The 14,660-nt window shown below is 42.1% G+C and overlaps 1 long non-coding RNA gene across 1 annotated transcript in view; it reads right to left on the bottom strand.

Annotated features, from left to right (window-relative positions):
• LOC123372022 overlaps positions 1-12,922 on the bottom strand; it is a 62,864-nt gene extending 49,942 nt beyond the window's left edge. Inside the window, exon 1 of the long non-coding RNA XR_006580050.1 lies at positions 12,672-12,922. This is a non-coding gene — a long non-coding RNA (uncharacterized LOC123372022). The remainder of the gene's footprint in view (positions 1-12,671) is intronic.
• Between the last annotated feature and the right edge of the window lie 1,738 nt (positions 12,923-14,660).

The following is a 14,660-nucleotide window of genomic DNA, read 5'->3' as shown; positions in this document are numbered from 1 at the left end:
ACAGTGCAGAGTACTAATCTATAGCAACAGACTGCTGTAGAGATGCAAGTGGCTTGAACTGCAGGCTTAGGGCTCCTTGTCCTTCTCTTCTTGTGCCACTAATCTGTGGCTGGAGACACTGTCATCGTCATGCTGTGTACTGCCTTGGTTTCCTGGTAAGGGCGGGCAGATAGCTAATTTCCCTGTCCCAGGCTACAGGACTCATTTTCCCTTCAAGTTAGTATGACTCCTTGCTCCTATGGAGCTGGGGGCTGTCCCATCCTTCTTTCCCTCAAATGTAACTTCATCTCAACTATTTTTTTTTGGATACGAGTGGGGTAGAGAGATACCTCCATCCCCTCTGTCAGCTACTGCATTTACATTTGGCTAACACAATATTTTACAGGTCTGCAACTAATTGAGGGGGAATGATATTATGGTTTTAAAGGTGGAAGGTGTGAATCAGAGCCCAACAGCAAGGAAAATGTAATGTTTATCAACACACCTACAGTCTGCACTCCTGACCCCTCTGGGGTCTGTACAGCAATCTGTGCTGTAGGTAAGACAAAGGCTTTCACTCTGACAACTTTAAACCAGTTTTCACACCCTAGAAGTATTGGATGGGGTTTCATGACATGGGGATTATTCATAGTCAGTATAAGCAGTTCCAGTATCTCTCCATATAATGAATTAACTCCCTGTTCCCGGCCCAAAGGGCCTGAGGAGGGGCAACAGCGGGGTTTGTTGCCCGGTGTGCGTTGCACTAATTAACACACCAGGGTGGAGAAGCAAACCAAGTTTATTTGAGCCCAAATAAGGTGCAAGGGAGAAAAAGCAATTTTAAATTTTGCACACCCGCACACAGGCGGGGTCCCAGCATTTATACACCCCTTGGTTTGTTTTTTTTTGCAACAGTTATACTTAATATTATAATGTAGCTTGTTAGAACTGTTTTTATTTGCATGTTTATTTATGGCCTTTACAGCATAGACGCATGCAGACTTTGTTTTTCTTTTTATTTTGTTTTATTGCTGCTTTTTGCCTTGAGCTATACTGCAGCTGCAAGCTAAGAAAGCTGACAGTTACACATTTTTCTTGCTGTTTATTAGCATTTTAGGCTGGTTAAAGTTTACAGCATGGAAGAACTTTGGTTTACTTAGGCCTAGAGTCACAACTTTGGTTCACTTAGGCCTAGGGACACCAACAACTCCCCCCTTTGAGAATACTTAAACTTTTGGCTGAGTTTTTTTTAAACTTTGAAGACAAAAAGCAATGAAGCTTTGCAGAAATATTTACAACTGCTTTTTTGAGCTTAGTTACCCCCAACCCAGGAATGAATGCATGGACAAAAGAGTGGAATTTTGTTTATTTAACAACTAAGGGATTGGGGCACTGACTATACATTAGGTAGGTATACTAAGTGGTTTAATTTAGTATACCTACCTAAGCTCCCACATACCAAATCCTGCCGGGTCCATTTGTTTGTTGCTTGCCCGCCTGGGCCCGATTTTGCTTTTTTTGCTGAAGTGTTTTTTCCATGGGCACCAACTTGTTTCACTACCAGTTTAGCTAGGAGGGTGGGCTTTTTAACTAGCCCCCACCCTTCTGGTCTTTTTTCTAAAACATTTTTACTTACAAGACTACCTGAGTCCTCCCTTTCACTAAGGTTCACTTAGGCCTAGGGACACCAACATCCCCATTAACTACCACCTTCTTCCTCCACTGGGGATCTGCTGGATCTGTACCAGGAGGGTGCAGCATGATATGTGGGCAGTGGTTTTGAGCTTAAAAGGCTTAGCATAAACATTATATCCATTGGTGGACTGGCTGTGTGACTCTTTCCTACCAGAGTTTCAGTCACACAGTAAACTCTGAGAGATTGGGGTGCAGCTGGTTTTTCCAGCATTTCACTCTGCCTCAGGAAGCAGAGTGGGCAATCCTGGGCAAAGTGACCCAGCTGGCCACAGATGACACAACTTTTCTCCACTCATTCTGTGGCTTCCCTCAACTTTGAGCATGAGTCTTGGCTTTAGCCCAGTCCCTGTCTTCTGATCCCATTCCATTCCTGTAAGGTTTTCTATCAAACACAGGCCAACTATCAGCATAATGGACTCCATTTTCCCAGCTGTGGGGCATAGTTTATAGAATTGTTCTAAACCCATTAACTAGTAGGCCTCGCTGCCATGGTAACCCTCCAATCAGGTCCCCATTTTCTTACATATCTCTTAATTTGTGTTGATACCTCAGCAAAAGTCATAATTTCTTTTTCTGAACTCCCAGAAACTTCTTCTTATATGCTTCAGAGGTCAACTAAAATGTTTTTAGCAAAGACTGTTTATATAACCCATAATCTTTTATAGTTCTTTCTGTCCAGAAGAGTGAAAATTTCTCAGTGTTTTGTCCCTAACTGTAATCAAGCCAGATATTGTACCATGTCCTCCTTCCCTACCTTGTTTAATTCACATCCCATTTCAAAAGCTTTTAGAAACACATTTCCCTAAAGTGAAAAAATAATTTGAAGTCTATGCCACCCACCATGACTGGTAGATGGGATCTGGGTCCACCTATGGGACTAGGTTTTGCTGAGACTATCTCCATTTAGAGCTGATGTTGATGATCCTTGTCCTTCTCTTCTTGTGCCACTAATCTGTACCTTTTGTTCCCAGTCTGCAAGCAGCTGGGTTTCCAGATGTAGTCTGTCCCTCTCCAGTTGCAGCTTCTCTTGCTGTAACTGTCAAACTATCTATGATCCCCACTGTAGTGGCACATTTGATTTGGATGTAGCACAGTTACTGTCTCTGTCAGCCTCCTCCTTATTTCCCTAAAGGGAGGTATCCCCAAGATTTCCCCTGCCTACTGGACTTGCTGCTGATGGGCTGGATGTTCCCTGGGATACTGGATCATCATTTGTTTTCTGGTCCTCAAAGTACAGCAGGTCAACTAGCTATGCCTCTGTCCACTGCTTATTTTTTCCTGTCTGTTTTTGCTATTTCTTTCTCAAAAAGACGACAAGACTTTTCTCTGTGCTTTCCCCTCCTAGAAACTTGTTTTTATTGCTTTTGGCACTCTACTGGCAATTCTCTACTGTCAAAGATTTTACAGACACTGCCACCATATTGTCAGAGTCAGGGAAACTGAACCTGTATATTCACCTCCGTGGTCTCTTAAGGTTTCAGGCCCGCAGCCATCACCTCTGGTAGTTAGACACCTGCATCTCTCTCCCTGCTAAACAGGGGTTTTAAGATTGCACAGCCCCTTGTCCTATACTCTGATATCCCCAGCAAAGCAATCTGGCTGGTACCTGAACTTTTCTTTTTCTGTATGGGCTATGAACAGCGTATTTTCAGTAGTTACAATTTACCACACAGCTCTTTGTACACAAGAACATTTATTCTTAAAGTAAAAGTATTACACAGAAAACAAATTTTAAAAAAAATCATCAAAAAGATTTACACACAGTAAACATAATCACCCATCAGCCTTATGGGACCCTAGTAGGCCAAAGTCTTTCCAAACCTCCCACAAAGATTAGGGACCCCTACTGGACAGAAAGTCCTATCTGTTTGCTGGATCAAAAAGAAGGCCTGATTCTGTTTAAATGCAGCTTTTTTATGCCCAAAGCCCTGTTGGTCTCTGGAAAATCCAATTTGAACTAGTATATGCAACTCTTCCTAGTGGAGGTTACCTCTCTGGATGTGTTTACCACCTGAGTTATTCACCTTAATCCTCCCCTCCACCCCCCAACACACACACACCCCACACACCACCATAACTGTTTTTAGTTCCTGGAGGAGCTAAAAGTAATATCTCTCCATGGAACTGCATAGAATCCCTCACCCACAGTGACTCAAACTTAATACAATATAGTCCCCTAAAACATTGCATGCAATTGCAAAATCTGTCACAGTTGTCACTAGATTTAATGTAGACCCAGCTACAGCAAAAGAGCAAGAGTATCTCTTTTCTGCTCTCCCTTGGGAGACTATCAGGGTTTTTTTTGATCTTGCAGCCCACAAGAAACCAGTGGAATTGGGTGAGGAGAGTCCCTACCTGACAGCACCACTAAAATGAGAAGATGGAAGAGCAGCCATCTAGCACCTTAAGAAATCACTTGGACGCTCTGAATGATGCCATTGGGGGATTGGTGGGTGGGGAACAGGCTTCATGAAAGCAACCTTCCCTTAGAGGTTTATATTTACAACACTGTCCTCACCCACCTATAGAATCATAGAAATGTAGCATTGGAAGGGACCTTGACAGGTCTTCTAGTCTAGTCTCCTGAGGCAGGACTAAGTATTATCTAGAGTCTAGACCATCCTTGACTGGTGTTTGTCTAACCTGTTCTTAAAAACCTCCAGTGATGGAGATTCCATAACCTTCCTAGATAATTTGGTCCAGTGCTCAACTACCTGACTCTTGAACCCAATTTTATTCAGTGATGACCAATTCTCCTCAGGAGGTGGCTTTGCTCAGCCTATCTTTTCTAGCCCAGTGAAATCCACACCACTAGATTCTGTTGCAACCTGATGCTGCCTGGTCAGATCCTAACCAAGCCTTGGTTTGATTAAATCAGCTCTACAAAGTCTGATAGTGCCAGGTTTAGAGTTACAAAGTCACCTCCTTGGGTCTACTACAGCATGGTTATGATTTTCTAAAGTCAGCATCATCGGAATCCATAACTATGAAAGGAAACCTATAGCAAGATCTTCATACAGAGTGCTGCTTCTCTCATTTATTTTGGGCTCACTATCAAATCCAAACCCACTACCCATCAGCAAAGGGTGATCTGCTTCCTCTAAGGTATACCTTTTCTAGTTTACAGTTTCATACATATTGTTCCAGGAACATTTTGGTATCCTTCCTAAAAACAGAATAAGCTCTGAAAATAAACCACCTCCCCCTCCAAATATTGTATGGAAGTGTGGGAAGGTAAAATTACAATTTATTTAAATTAAACCTTACAGTTAGCATGCTTTCTCCTTTTTCAGATAGTGCATTTGAATGCAGTGAAAAATTGGAATGAAATACTGGTTAGTTACTTTCACGTGCACAAAAAAATAGGAAGACTGTATATGACAACTGCTAGAAAATGTGGCAAATTATTGCTCGGCATGTCTGATGTTGGAAACTATATCTTTAAGTTGTTTAGCTTCCCAGATAAGAAGTCAGGGGGAGAGATGCTGCAGAAGCCTTGGTTCTTTTATGCAAAGGCAACTGGCGAACTTCATCATCGAATATAGAAGATACCTCTCAAGGACTTTGGGCCTAGGGTGTTTACTGAACATTACAGCATGGAGGGAAAATAATTTCACTACATGAGAAACTCAATGACCAATAGAACATAAATAGACTCATGTCCTTGGGGACATCTACAGTTTGTAGAAAGCCTTGTTTTGACAAGGCATCTGTATTAGATTTTAAAAGAATTACTTCAATCTATCCCATTACACAACAGGTCCAGAAGAAAATACACTGAAAGGGCTACATTGCTAATTAGTTCTGTTGGATACCATGGAACAAACATTGCTGTGCATGCTGATATACAAGCTCTTTTGTGTGATATCCACACAAAGATGGACTACAAGCCATCAGGAACAGTATCCCCGATAATATCACGGCTAACCTGGTGGCTGAACTTTGTGATTTTGTCCTCACCCACAACTATTTCACATTTGGGGACAATATATATCTTCAAGTCAGTGGCACTGCTATGGGTACCCGCATGGCCCCTCAGTATGCCAACATCTTTATGGCTGACTTAGAACAACGCTTCCTTAACTCTCGTTCCCTAACGCCCCTACTCTACTTGCGCTACATTGATGACATCTTCATCATCTGGACTCATGGAAAAGAAGCCCTCGAGGAATTCCACCGAGATTTTAACAATTTCCATCCCACCATCAACCTCAGCCTAGACCAATCCACACAAGCGGTCCATTTCCTAGACACTACTGTGCTAATAAACGATGGTCACATAAATACCACCCTATACCGGAAACCCACTGACCGCTATTCTTACGTACATGCCTCCAGCTTCCATCCCGGACACACCACACGATCCATTGTCTACAGCCAAGCTCTAAGATACAACCGTATTTGCTCCAATCCCTCAGACAGAGATAAACACCTACAAGATCTCTATCAAGCATTCTTAAACTTACAATACCCACCTGCTGAAGTGAAAAAACAGATTGACAGAGCCAGAAGAGTACCCAGAAGCCACCTACTACAGGACAGGCCTAAAAAAGAAAATAACAGAACACCACTAGCCATCACCTACAGCCCCCAACTAAAACCTCTCCAGCGCATCATCAAAGATTTACAACCTATCCTTAGAGATGATCCCTCACTCTCACAGATCTTGAGAGACAAGCCAGTCCTCGCTTATAGACAGCCTCCCAACCTGAAGCAAATACTCACTAGCAACCGCACACCATACAACATAAACACTAACCCAGGAACCTATCCTTGCAACAAAGCCCGATGCCAGCTCTGTCCACATATCCATTCAAGTGACACCATCATAGGACCTAATCACATCAGACACGCCATCAGGGGCTCATACACCTGCACATCTACCAACGTGATATATGCCATCATGTGCCAGCAATGCCCCTCTGCCATGTACATTGGCCAAACCCGACAGTCTCTATGAAAAAGAATAAATGGACACAAATCTGACATCAGGAATCATAACATTCAAAAACCAGTGGGAGAACACTTCAGCCTCTCTAACCACTCAGTGACAGACTTGAAGGTGGCAATTTTGCAACAAAAAAACTTCAAAAACAGACTCCAAAGAGAAACTGCTGAACTTGAATTAATATGCAAACTAGATACTATTAACTGTGGTCTAAACAAAGACTGGGAATGGTTGGGTCATTACACCAATTGAATCTATTTCCCTATGTTAAGTTCTCCTCACACCTTCTATGGGCCATCTTAATTATCACTTCAAAAAGTTTTTTTCCTCCTGCTAACGATAGCTCATCTCAATTGATTAGACTCTGCCTGTTGGTATGCATACTTCCACCTTTTCATGTTCTCTGTATGTATAAATATCCCCTGTCTGTGTGTTCCATTCTATGCATCCGAAGAAGTGAGCTGTAGCTCTCGAAAGCTCATGCTTAAATAAATTTGTTAGTCTTTAAGGTGCCACAAGTACTCCTGTTTTTTTTGCGGATACAGACTAACACGGCTGCTACTCTGAAAGCTCTTTCATGTTATTTGCCTTTTATATGTGTGGAAAATGGCTTGCAGAAATATTTTCATAGTGAATAATAGCTTGGAAAGTAGATAAAAACTGCCCAAGAGGGTACAACCAAAATCAAGGAAGCAGTATTTCATTCCATTCAACAGGACAGAGATAATCATTAGACAATCATTCCCTGAAGCAATGTACAGTACACAGTGTATAAGATTCATGGCTTGAACACAGCAAGGATTCACTTTTGTTCTATGAGACAGGTTGCCAAGAAGTCTGACACTACCAAAAAGGGTTATTTAGCATTGAAGTCATCCATAAACACCATAATAGCTCTCTCACAGAGCTGAAAGACGCTGCAAACCTTCCAACTGAATGTAATGATGATGAACCCATTGACAGGATGACATTCACTCCAGCAGCAAACAGTAGTAGATGGATTGATGAGTCAGACAGATTTCTTCAGCTGACAACAGGCAAAATATGCAGTCAAATCACTATTTTGGAACAGACTCCCTAATTTGACACAGATGCAGAGGTTTCCATGCTGCTTTCTATGGGACTTTGTTGTCACATTGGCATCTCTGTGTGTAAAACATCCTGTCACGCTCAAAACCTCTGTTGCTAACTGTTGACAGGACTTCACTTATTTGCAAGTCATTTTTGAACAGGAGAGACAATGCAGAAACCACATTTTCAGTTCCATCTTGAAGTGAAGCGTCAAATTCAATGGGCATTGAACAGTCAGTTTTGGGAGCCTGGAGAAGACAAACCAACCAGAAGAAACACTAGTCCTTCTGATCCTGACTACTAGAGAGAGAATATTTGCCCACATGCTATTTAGTTTTCTTAGACTTTATTACAACTCAATGTCAGGGATAATATCAACATGCCATTTGGGGGGCAAAGACTGACATTCCTTATATAATTAAAGTATAGTTATGGTGACATGATCTTCGCTGCGCGTCAGCAACAGGAGAAATGTCAAGAGCAGAATCGTGAACTCTACACAACTTTTGTGGACCTCACGAAAGCATTTGACTCTGTCAGTCGCCAGGACCTGTGGAGGATCATGTCGAAATTTGGCTGTCCAGACAGATTCATATGAATGGTACGTCAATTTGATCACGGTATGATGGCTCGTGTCCTGGATGATGGTGAAGCATCTGAGGCCTTCCCAGTCACCAACGGCGTCAAGCAAGGGTGTGTTTTAGCACCCACTTTGTTCAGCATGATATTCTCTGCCACTCTGACTGATGCCTTTCAACACTGCACTGTAGGAGTAGGCCTGAAGTACAGAACTGACAGGAAACTATTCAATCTGAGGCGACTGCGTGCCATCACCAAGGTGAAGGAAACTGTACTTCGAGACTTTCTCTTTGCCGATGATTGTGCTCTGAATGCTAGTACAGAGCCAGAAATGCAAACCAGTATGGAAAAGTTTTCATCTGCATGCAACAACTTCGGTCTCACCATTAACATCAAGAAGACTGAGGTCATGCACCAGCCAGCTCCCCACGCTCCGTAGTCAGAACCGTCCATCACTGTAAATGGACAGAGACTTCAGGCAGTGGACTACTTCACGTACCTGGGCAGTGTCAATCGATGATGAAGTAAACTGCAGAATTGCTAAAGCCAGCTCTGCATTTGGCCGATTGCGCTCCAACATCTGGGAACGTCGAGGGATAAGCCTACCAACGAAGCTGAAGGTCTACCGAGCAGTGGTGCTTCCAACTCTGCTGTACGCCTGCGAGATGTGGACTGTTTATCACAGTCATGCATGAAGGCTCAATCACTTCCACATTTCCTGTCTGCGAAAGCTTCTAAAAATCAGATGGCAGGACAAAGTGCCCAATACTGAAGTCCTTACCAGAGCCAGTCTGCCGTCAGTTCACACACTGCTGCTGAGAGCCCAGACCAGATGGGCCGGACATGTCGTGAGAATGTCAGATGAGCGCATTCCTAAACAGCTCTTCTACGGAGAACTCACCCAGAGAAAGCACTCCCATGGAGGACAAAAGAAGCAGTTCAAGGACATGCTGAAGACCTCTCTGAAGTCCCTCGAGATCAACACCGCCACATGGGAAACCCTCGCACTGAACCGTCCAGCATGGCGCAGCCTCATTCACACAGGCAGTAATACCTTTGAGGTGGGGCGTACTGCTGAGGCTGAAAGAAAGTGTGAGCTGCGCAAGTCCAGAGCTGCCCACACATCATCGACAGTGCCATCACATGTCTGCCCGACGTGTGACAGGATGTTCCACACCTGAATCGGACTGATCAGTCATCTTCGGATGCACAGAGTCTGGTCATCGAACGAATGAGTTGTTGAGGTCTTCATCGACAACGATGGACGAACATCATAGTTATGGTCCAGATATATTGGAATTGGACAAGGTTCAGAAAAGGGCAACACAAATGATTAGAGGTATGGAATGGCTTTTGTATGAGGAGAGATTAATAAGACTGGGAATTTTTCAGCTTGGAAAAGAGACGGCTAGGGGGAGATATGATTGTGGTCTATAAAGTAATGACTGGTGTAGAGAAAGTAGATAAGGAAGCGTTGTTTACTACTTCTCATGACACAAGAACTAGGGGTCACAAATGAAGTTAGACAGCAGGTTTAAAACAAATAAAAGGAAGTATTTCTTCACACAACGCACAGTCAATCTGTGGAACTCCTTGCCAGAGGATGTTGTGAAGGTCAAGACCATAACAGGGTTCAAAAATTTAGGGAGGATAGGTCCATCAGTGGCTATTAGCCAGGATGGGCAGGAGCATCCCTAGCCTCTTTGCCAGAAGCTGGGAATGAGCGGCAGAGGATGGATCACTTGATGATTACCTGTTCTGTTCATTCTCTCTAGGGCACCTGGCACAGGCCACTCTCAGAAGTCAGGATACTGGGCTAGATGGACCTTTGGTCTGACCCAGTAGGGCCATTCTTATGTCAGAAATGTGTCTATAAAACAAGCCCCATGTTACCGCACATAAAAGCTTCCCTAAGGCATGTAGCTTCTGAGTCATATCTGCTTTACTAAGGAGGAAAAAAGTTTCATTACTGCCACCATGGCAGAGCTAATATACAGTAGGTGTAGAAAGGCGCAGTAGCTACACAGTAGCTATATCCCATTCATTCTTATCCCTTGATAAGTGTAATAGTCAGCAGTTCTCCTTTCAGAATCTTAATACAATACCTGCTGATTTTTAGGTATTGGGATAGAGGCTGATGGTCAGGACTTGGATACCAAGGAAAAAGATGCTTTTTAAAAAATAAATAAATAATTAAAAAAAAACCCACAGAACAAAAAGAGTAGAGGTTGAGTATTATAAACTAAATTCTATAAATATTCTTCATAGTTTTAAATTAATTAATTTTGACAATGTTTATATCTCTTTAGTGTTCACGTTCCCCAAACATGCTAGCAAATGAGTTTTGGGGCAGCAATATTCACTGAAGCAGTGAATTTTAAATTAATGTTGCAGGGTAGTCATGGAAAGCAAATTCTGAATTTGTGATCACTGTAATCACACCACAAACCTCATTCTAAGATACTTAGTGCGTCAGAAACAAACACACACCGTGACACTCGTGTGTTCAGTCAGAGCTTGAATTTTGAATACTAAATACTCAGAATAGCTCATAAAGAATTATTCTTTTCAGAAATGAAGGTGCCAGGCCTGCAATTGTATTGGCAGAGTGTAGAAACCCATTGAAATAAATAGGGCTATGGTGAATACACAAGAGTCTGCCTGTGTGCTCTTGATCTTGTCTGCACTCAGACACTAAGCAGTCTTAGGGCTGGCTAGTACTTGGAGTGGAGACACCTGAGATCCTAAGTGACATGGGAGTCTACACTCATGTGTTCAGAGGCAGGATTGGGGCCTAACTGCTGAATTGTTTAGAGTGATGAATACATATTAAAAACATCTGTTTGCTGAAATGTTGTTACCAGAAAGAGACATGCAATTAATCAAATAGATCATTATGTATAAAGTATTCACTCAGTTGTAGATATGATGGATTTTCTGATATTATTAAGATCTTCAAAAACAAAATAAAATAAATGTTGTTTTCACTTGTTACTGAATGAATCTGATATGGACAGCGTTAATTTGGAATGAATGTAGGCATCTCTTCTGACTATAATCACATAAAATGATTTCAGAGTATTTTTCATGGTACAGTAGAGACTGACACATTATAAGTGAACTGATGATATGGAGATGCAAAGGCCAGGGACAATCTGTCTCTACAGCATGAAGAGGTAAATTTTTCTACCTGACCTCCAACTAAAATTGTAAAACTGTGTAGTGCATTTTTGCACTTGCAATTTTCAGGTGCAAATACCTGTTACTCATTCTTAATACTCAACACACCTATTCAGGAATCTACCATTTAGTTCCAATAGGTCAGGTATAAATGGTATAACAGTTGTGTGTGTACAGGTGATGGCTTGTTTAAAGGGTTAGATGGTGCACTGGGGAGACACAAATAGGTGCACACACAATTTGACAAATGTACAAGGCCAAAAAATGAAGCTCCAGCCCTAAATATCCACAAAGGGACTGAAAAATGAGTGGGATTCCAATTAAGGAAAATATGTTGAAAAAATGTGGTCATAAGGGTGAAAAAAAGCAATTTCTTGGAATCTTGCTGAAGATGAGATAGTAGTTATTTGGAGAGGAAGGGAGAAGGATTTTTTTTTAACCTGGGTGAAAGAAATTTTAAATGAGAGAGGCTTATAGAGATGAAATAGTTGATGACTGGGGATAAAAAGTGGAGAGGTTGAAGGGGTCTGAGGAGTTCTCTTTGTTTATGGAGGACATGAAGTCAGTGATAACTTCAATGGAATAAAAGAGAGGAGGAAAGAGGTAAAAAATGCCATCTCAGAATGATCAAAGAAAAAAAATAGGTACTTGGTCCAAAACAGCAATGAAGACATGTCTGTTTTTTAAACTTCAAGAGGATGAGCATAGCAAATTTCTCACAGTGTTAAGTGAAGAAGATAGAGAAGCCTTAAGGAAGATGGATGGAGTATAGCAGAATCAAAAGACAGGAACAGATACTTTGTCTAAATGAGATTAATATTAATACATCTGCATATGGTTCACAAAATTAAAATAAATATGAGTATACAATTGTACTAAAGTGTACATTGTATCTCATGTTACAATGTGTTGCTTAATACCTAAGCCAGGGTCATTACGCTATCTTTGTTACTTTTAAGGGGTTTGTCAACTATGGGCCAAATTATGGGCAATGGAAGGACTGCAAGAGTGGGGTGGCCAAAACTCCCTCCCCATGGCCCAAACCTCCCAGCCCCCACCACGGTCTCATCTTTCCAGAGCCCCTGCCACCGAAGGACCTCCCCATCCCACCCTACTGGAGCCTCTGCCCCTCCCACCAACTTCACTCTCCTGGAGCTCCCGCCCTCTCCCACCTGCCCTACTCTGCCAGAGCCTCTGCACCCCCTCTCACTCTCCTTACCTTACTCTCCCTGCTGACCAGCCCAAAGCTCTTAGGTGATGGGTCCTTCCTGCTTCCCAGACCTGGCAGTTCCCTACCACAAATAGGAATTTCCACTGCAGTTTTGGTAGCTGACAGGTGAGGGCCCACCTGCTGGCATGTGTGGCTCAATACATAGGGGGACCCAGGTGCTGGCCAACTGGGTCAGGTCACAGTATGCTCACTCCCAGCCACGTTTTAAGGGGTGGGCCAAATTCACTTGTAAACTCCAGCTGCTTTGAGCTGCAGCTGTAACATAGCAGGGAGCCCCATATATTTTTCACTGCAATTATTGAATCAGGAAGTCTTGATTGTCAGTTTTTTTAGACATGTGAATGAAAGCTTTCAAAATAAAATCACACTGAACCTAATTATGAACTGCTTGGATTCAGGGTTCTCATCTGAAACAATAGGATCTTACCTTTCCACAGCAGTTCACAACATAGCACCTGGGAGTCTTGAGCTGCACTCAAAATACAGTGTCAGAGTTAACAATAATAAATTGCTGTAGAGCTTACAAAGTGTTTACCAATAATGATGCAGTTGCTCTATCAATTTAGAAGGTATTGCAACCTTTAATGAGCTCATATTTTTGGATTATTAACAAAATTATTTATAACTAAAAAAAGTTGTGATTCTCACTCTTTTGATTCAGTGCTTTGAATTGCACCTTCTTGTACATATCCATTAGAAGTCTTATTATGGAAAGAACAAATGGGCATTTGGGGAAATGTGTGTGGGGAGGACAGAGGGGAGAATTACAGAATGCTCTTATTTTGAAGCAACTCTAACAGCGAGGTGGAAGGGATTTTTTTTTAAATAGTATGGAACACTGCACAACTGGAAGAGAAATAAAAAGGGCAACAACACTTACTGATATTTTACTGAAGAACATGAAGGAATTTTCATTTAGTAGAAGTTCAGATCAGAGCAAACAGATCTGCATTGCCTTCAGTAGAGTTGCACCCAAACAGAATTTGGCTTGCAGTAGTTGATGTAGAACCAATGGTGACAAGATTTTCAAGGCCCCTGACTCCCACTAACAGGTGCCCAGCTGTCATTTGTGCCCCTAAAATCTCGCCCAGTAACATATTAAAGAACCTAGGAAGAAACCTGGAGACAAAGCTAGTACATGGGGAGGGATAACTCAGTGATTTGTGTATGGGCCTGCTAAACCCAGGGTAGTGAGTTCACTCCTTGAGGGGACCACTTAGGGATCTGGGGCAAAATCAGTAGTTGGTTCTACTATTGAAGGCAGGGGTCTGGACTTGCTGACCTTTCAGAGTCCCTTCCAGCTCTCTGAGATAGACATGTATTTTCACAGGTGAGTTTCTTGAGATCCTTCCAGTTTCAAATGCCAATACAGTAAGGAAAAGACTAGTACATGTGCTAATATGGTATAAAGGAGAAGGTCTGAATTCTTGACACATTACAGTGTTTCCAGCTGTCATGCTTTGCCTGCAAGTCTAATGCAATTTTTTTCTTATGGCCCCAGCAGCTGAAATCAAGAGATTGCATAAGAATCACAGCTTTCATTTAAAAAAAAATAGTGTTTCTAGCTTTAACATCAGAGGGGTAGCTGTGTTAGTCTGGATCTGTAAAAGCAGCAAAGAGTCCTGTGGCACCTTCAGCTTTAGCTGGGGATTGTTAGGACTTGGCTTGCAGGAAGCTCCCAGGAAAGGTTAGATTTTCAAGAATAAATAGTTTTCTTTAAAAAAAATATGTCTTGTCATTGAAGGTATAACAAATGGGAGGGCAAGAGGTTGCAATTGCAACTCCTTGCACCCCGTTACAGCCCCCTTATGGATCACAATCCTCACCTTGAAAACAAATGGTCTTTCCTACCTTATTTAATTCCTATTTAGCAATCCCTACTTGTTTTGAATCTAGCAAATTGGTAACCCATCAATTTAAGCAAAGTAGTATGTAATCCTAATGATCTCCATTCATCAGAACTAATTTTAATGTGGT

Source organism: Mauremys mutica, chromosome 5 (genome assembly GCF_020497125.1).
Source record: "Mauremys mutica isolate MM-2020 ecotype Southern chromosome 5, ASM2049712v1, whole genome shotgun sequence".
NCBI classification, from domain to species: domain Eukaryota; kingdom Metazoa; phylum Chordata; order Testudines; family Geoemydidae; genus Mauremys; species Mauremys mutica.
Note: the sequence above shows the minus strand (reverse complement) of the source record. Positions and strands in the feature narration are given on the sequence as shown.